Here is a 6973-nt window from a genome sequence, read left to right on the forward strand (position 1 = left end):
GCATGGTTTCTTTGCCTCATGTGGCAGTACTTGAAAAGCTGCTTGGAAAATAGAGTTCATGTTACTTTAAATGCTTTACTTGAGCTGGAGCTGAATTATGTGTGCCATTTAAAGTGCAGAGAGCAGATAGAATTCACAATGCATAACAAATTAAAGCATGCGTCGGCATCATCAAATTCAATCATATTAAATATTTTCCAGCATCATAGAATAAAAAAAACGAGTAGTGTAACCTGAGAGAGTGCATTGGGAGAACCTAAGAATGTGCAGTGTAAAACTAACTGTAAAACTTGATAAGAGTGAGCTCACTCAAATCGTACACCTTCAACGGCATCTGTATGGCTTTTAAGGATGCAAACAGACCTTGAGGTCACGGACTTTGGAGGGCATTTTTTTGTTTGCATCCTCCAGCTCTAGAAAGATCTTCTGAAATACCTTAAATGGGTATTTCAGTTTATTAGGGTCAAGGGCGTCAGTTTGTTTTTAGAAGTGGTGGGGACAATAACCATAAGCTTGAGTGTGGTTTGAAAAGTGCTGGGTACCCTTATGTAAGCTATTCATCCATTCAACGCTGCATTACAAAATGCTCTACAGTGTATTGTCAGGTGTTGAAAATCCTATTCGAACAATAAAAGTTGAAAACCACATTTTGTGTTTTGGCTTTTTTTGCAAAACGGCGTTGGAAACACCAGGGTATTGGCTCGGGATATGTTATACTAATGCACACAGGACAAAGGACAGTGTTGGCAATTTAACACTTATCAAGACATCAACAAAGTTTACCAGACAAACAATGCCAGACTGTAAAGGGGGTACAAAATTGCGATTCTCCTCTGGGCGCTTGTTTTTCTTTTCTTTTTTTAATGCAGCATAACATATGCTACCAGCAGCCCTTGCTCGTCTTCAAAAGGCTGATGCTCAGTACCTCGTTTCCAAATCCTGACCACCAGTAAACACTCGCGAGGGATCCTACAGTTTAGGACAATCACACAGGTTATGCAAGAACATATTTATGTCAGGATAGGCCTACCAGGCTCCAAGTTTTAACGTCACATATCTCAATCAGACAAAAAAACTGTAACCACATTGGCGTAGCAATCACACCGTGGGCCCTATCTTGCATCCGGCGCAAGTGACTTATGCCCCTTTCACACCGCCGCAAAATCGGGGCCGGTTCCGGGCCAGTTCGGAGCTAGGGCCAGGGCTTTGGTTTCACACCGCCAAAGAACCGGCTCCGGCCCCTAAAAACCGGTTCAACTCTGGCCCCACTTTAGAGCTGGGCTAGAACTAGAACCACTTTTACGCCGGGGGCAGGGGGCGGAGTTATCCGTACCTTCATAAACAGGAAGACCAACGAAGACCGGCATTTTTTAAAACACCGAAGTAAACAATGGACGTGAATCCGTGTATGGTTCTTTTTTGTTTTTTTCTGATTTTGTTTTAAATCGGAATATTCAAAGAACGAACCATACACGGATTGAATCGAAGACGAAATTGTTGTTGTGTTTGAAACTGGCGCGAGGGTTCTTCTGCGCGCCTATTGTGTGGTGGTTCAACGCGTCAACGCGCCAACGCAGCTAGATGAGTCCATGTCCATGCAAGTGAACGGAGCGTTCCCTCTTCGTCATAACTATCAAACCAAACATCCTTCACATTCTCCGAGCGAACATTATGAAAGTAAAATGCACATTTCTCGCTAAAAATGTTTCCATAAACGCATTTGATGGCGTAACTATGTTACTATTTCCACCCAGAATAAAGAAAGATGTCGGCCGTATACTTCTGTCCAAGCTCACTAGCCGAGACGTTTGCAGTGACGTCATGACGTTGCTCACGCCGGCTCCATGGCTGGCTCTGGCCGGTGTGAAACCAACCGGTTCTTAACTGGGGTAAGGCTGGAACCAGTTTGGAACTGGCCCTAGCACCAGCCCGGAACTGGCTCTCGGTTCTTTTTGGTGTGAAAGCGGCATTAGTCACTGGCGCATGTGTCGTTGCTAGTTTACAACTGGCGCAGAGCGTTCTTTTCCAACCAGCGCCACTCGCCGGTAAATTAGGGATTGATCATGCGCCCCAAGGGGCGGTTCGGCGGAAGGAGGAGGCGTGTTCTGGCGCAAACGAAAAAAAAGTATTTTCCCGTCTCTGAATACCATTGCGCTACTGACCAGGAAATACCTGGTTTAAAGTCAGTGGCGCGTTGTTCAGATGCTATTTTAAGGGCGCATGCATACATGCGCATGCGATGCATACGGATTGCTTGTGCACCTCGCGCATACACTTTGCTTCTCTCATCTACCTAGCCGCACATTCTTGGTAAATTATTTGGGAAAGAACAGCTGATGCAGCGGTAATACGTTGTACTTTTAAATCAATGCATCTGCAAACACCGTACAGCAAACACATATTTTCTTGACACAGACATCGTGTAGGCCTACATGCCCATAACTTTTAGGATTGATGAGTAGGCCTATTTGAACATGAAAAACATTGTTTTACCGCGAGTGAGTGTTAAAAAGAATGAATGAATGCGGGTGCGCGTGTGTGCTCTGTTTAAACACACGCAAACGAAACACTCATCATCATCTCATCTTCGTCCGCTTATCCGGGGTCGGGTCGCGGGGGGAGCAGCTCAAGCAAGGGGCCTGTAGTAACTCACGGGAGGCTTCTTATTGCACAATTAAGGAGCTTTATTTTGTTCCTGACGAACACAGTGTGCAGCATACGTAACATGGTAAACAAGGGCACATGGCTGACTGAACTTGTTCTGTGCCTCACTCATAGGTTAACTCAACCGTAACAACAAAGGGTTGCTGCCTCCTAGTGGACAGCGGATTAACATATTTTAAATACTCTGCCCAGTTATAACATCCCTCCCTCCTTAAGCAGGTTATACAATTATTATTATTATTTTTTTCTTTAAACATTCTAACAATACAAACACATCAGTTTCTTTTCTTGTTTGATTAGGTGTCCATATTAAGACCCACTTATCAATGAGTCTTTCTCTTAGTTCAACTGGAAGTCTTTAAGATAACTGGGCAACTTAGTTTCCCTTTTGGCCAGTCGCTTCACTGGAGTTTGGTTTGCCACAGCTCTTTGGTCTGAACTTCCTACAGCTTCTGTTGCTGCTGGCTCTTCCAACTGGTCACCACTGAGCACAACCTCCTCAGCATCCAGCCATGCTTCATTTTTTTTGTTGGGCTGAGTTGAAACAGTCTGTTGTTTTTCATTGCCCCTTTCTGGTATCTGGTGGTGATCAAGAACCTTATCCACATGTCTCCTCACTATTCTCTCATCACCCAGCATCACCTTGTATGACACTGGTCCCGTCACTGACTCAATGATTCCTGGAATCCACTTGGGTCCAAAACTGAAGTTCTGGGTCAGCACTGAATCTCCTTTTTTAAAACAGCGTTCTTTTGCCTTTTTGTCGTGATCTTTTATTTGTCTTTCTTGTTTTTTCTGCGCTCTATTGTTTAGGTCTGGGTGGATTGAATCCAAAGTGCAACGTAGCTTCCTCCCGAGAAGCAGCTCTGCTGGTGAAAGGCCTGTTGTAGTGTGTGGTGTCACTCTGTAGCTGAATAACACTCTGGCTACTTTAGCTGTCAGCGTGCCTTCTGGACATTTTTTCATCATTCTCTTAAATGTTTGTACCCCTCTCTCTGCTAACCCGTTACTGGAGGCATGGTAGGGTGCAGAGGTCACATGACGGATTCCATTTTTACTTAGAAACACGTTGAACTCTGTGCTGATGAAACAAGTGCCATTATCAGACACCAACAACTCAGGTAGTCCATGGTTACTGAAACTGGTACGCAGGCACTCAATTGTGGTGGCTGAAGTGGCAGAGTTCACCGGATACACGTCCATCCATTTTGAATGTGCATCTATGAGCACAAAAACATTTTTCCCATGAACGGCCTGGCATAATCCACGTGAATACGACTCCAGGGCTTGTCGGGCCAATCCCAGGGGTGTAACGGAGCTGGTGCCGGGACGTTGCGATGCTCCTGACATGTTGTACAGGCCTTTACTGTATCCTCCACGTCTTTGTCCAGCTTCGGCCACCAAACGTAACTCCTAGCCAATGCTTTCATCCTGGACACTCCTGGGTGGCATTGATGAAGTTGTCTCATGACACTTCCTTGGCCTGGTTTTGGCACAACCACTCTCGACCCCCACATTACACAGCCATTTTGAATACTAAGTTCAAGTTTCCTCACCTCATAAGGGGCAAACTCCTCCCCTTTTTCTTTTGCTGACCAGCCGTCGCGAACCATTTCTCACACTCTCGAGAGTACTGGATCTTTGTCTGTCCATGCTTCCACTTGATCAGATGTCACAAGCGTGATGTCAGAGCTCTCCAGCATGAGAACCGTCTCTTCCGACGTCTCCACTTTTGGTGTATCTGGCAAAGGAAGGTGGCTGAGAGCATCTGCATTGCTGTGATGTTTTCCTTCCTTATACACTGATACACACTTATTGTGTATTCGTAGGCTCTCAGTGTTACAGCCCACCTTTGGATTCTGGGCGAGGCCATTTGTGGTACTGCTTTCATCTCATTGAAAAGTGACAACAAGGGCTTGTGGTCTGTCACTATAGTGAATTTCCGTCCATAAATGTATTTGTGGAAGCGTTGTATTCCAAACATCACAGCGATCCCTTCCTTATCCAGTTGTGAGTAGTTTTTTTCTGCTGTGTTTAGTGTTCGTGAGGTGAAACCTATGGGTCTTTCAGTTCCATCTGGCATGTGGTGTGACAGTACGGCACCTACCCCATATGGTGACGCATCACATGACAGCACAATGTCCTTCTCTGGATCGTAATGCACAAGCACCTGAGCTGACTGCATGAGTTCTTTGGATTTTTCAAAGGCTGCTAGTTGTGCATCTCCCCACTGCCACTTGTGTCTTTTTGTAGCAGTTTGTGCACCGGAGCAAGGACAGTAGACAGATTTGGTAGGAACTTGTTGTAATAGTTTAACAGTCCCAGATATGCCTTCAACTCTTGTCACATTTGAAGGTGATGGTGCCTCTCTGATTGCTTCCACCTTCTCATGCACTGGTTGCAGTCCTGTTGCATCCACTTTGTGACCCAAAAATATCACTTCCTCACTCATGAACACACACTTGGTCCTCTTGAGCCGTAGACCGGCCTCCTGTAGCCGTTTCAGCACCATAGTCAGAGTCTTTAGGTGCTCTTTGTCGTCTTTTCCCGTCAGCAGGATGTCATCCAGGAAGATGGCCACACGAGGGATGCCCTGCAGTAGTCCCTCCATGGTACGTTGGAAAATAGCCGGACATGATGAAACGCCAAAAGGTAGCACTCTGTATGTGAACAAGCCTTTGTGTGTATTTACAGTTACATACTTTTTTGCTTCCTCATCCAATGGAATCTGGTGGTAGGCGTGACTCAGATCTAACTTTGTAAATTTTTGTCCACCTGAAAGAATGGCAAACAGGTCCTCAATTCTGGGGATTGGATACTGCTCCAGTTTTGAGATCTGGTTCACTGTCAGTTTGTAGTCTCCGCATAGCCTTACTGTGTCATCTGGCTTCAACACAGGGACCACCGACGCTGCCCACTCAGCATATTTTACTGGTTCAATTATCTTCTCAGCAAGGAGACGGTCGAGTTCAGCCTCAACTCTCCCTCTCATGGCGTATGGGACGGGTCTGGCTTTTAAAAACCTGGGGGCTGCTTCCTTGTCCACATATATTCTTGCTGGGGGGCCTCTGAATCTCCCTAGTTCGTCTTTGAAAACCTCCCCAAACTCCCCCAGTATCTCCCCCAAGGTCTCGTCTTTAACCTGGAGTATCTGTGGCTCTGGTCTCCTCTGTGCCTTCTCTGGGGTCTCTGTCCGAACATGGTGGATCTGGGGTTCTGGTTTCCACTGTAAACCTAGCCTCCTAATCCAGTACCTGCCTACTAGACTAGGGCCTGAACCTGCCACCACTACCAATGGTAAGTTCTCTACTAGCTGTTTATGCTGTACTTTAACCACTGCTGCTCCCACAACATTTACTTTATGTCCCGTATATGTTTTAAGCCTCACTCTACAGGAGCGTAGCTCTGGCACCTCCCTCCCCCATAAGGTTTTGTACACAGAGTGGTTCACTACTGTTACCCCACACCCCGAGTCCATTTCAAATTGCTGTTTCTCCCCATTAACAGTCAATGTCTGTATAAATGGCTCCTCTGCTGGTATGTCTAGTTGTTCTAGTTTGAACAGTGTGAACATGACTTCATCTTCGTCTATGTCGCCCTCCCCCTGGCTGACATAATGTGTTCCCTGAGGTTTCCCATACTTCCCTGTTGGTACCCCACCCCCTCTAGCCTGTGAAGCGCTAACTGAGCCACCTGACCTACACACTTTTTGAATGTGGCCCATTTTCCCACACTTATGACAGGTTTCCTTAATGAACCTACAGTCCCCAGCCCTGTGCTGCTCACCTCCACACCTGTAACAAGTGTTATTCTGTTGCTGCTGCTTAGTGGGGAACTGCTTTGTAGACATTTTGTGCACTGCTTGAGGTGCCCTCATGTGTGAGTGTGTAGACTCCAGAGACTGTAAATCCTTTACATCCTTGCTGGCTGTCTCAATGGCTTGTGCCAGCTTCAGTGCTTTCTCAAAGGTCAAATCCGGCTCTGACAACAGTCGGCGCTGAATGCGGTCATCTCCGATCCCACAAACCAGTCTGTCGCGTAGCATCTCCGACAACTTGTCTCCATAGTTGCAATCCAGTGCTAACTTCCTTAGCACAGCGATGTATTCCATTACCGTTTCCTCAAGCTTCCTTTGTCTGGAATTAAACTTGAACCGCTGCACAATCTCGCTGGGTTTGGGGTTGAAATGTTCCTTTAAAATCTTGACCAGTTCGGCAAACGTCTTGTCTCCGGGCTTGGCGGGACTGACAAGGTTCCTCGCGAGGCTGTACGTCTGACTTCCCACTGAACTGAGCAATATAGCTTTCTG

The 6973-nt window shown here is 46.3% G+C and overlaps 1 pseudogene; it reads right to left on the reverse strand.

Annotated features, from left to right (window-relative positions):
• Positions 1-2700: 2700 nt before the first annotated feature.
• Positions 2701-6233, reverse strand: LOC115557713 (uncharacterized protein K02A2.6-like; annotated as a pseudogene).
• Positions 6234-6973: the final 740 nt, after the last annotated feature.

Source organism: Gadus morhua, chromosome 13 (assembly GCF_902167405.1).
Source record: "Gadus morhua chromosome 13, gadMor3.0, whole genome shotgun sequence".
NCBI lineage: Eukaryota > Metazoa > Chordata > Actinopteri > Gadiformes > Gadidae > Gadus > Gadus morhua.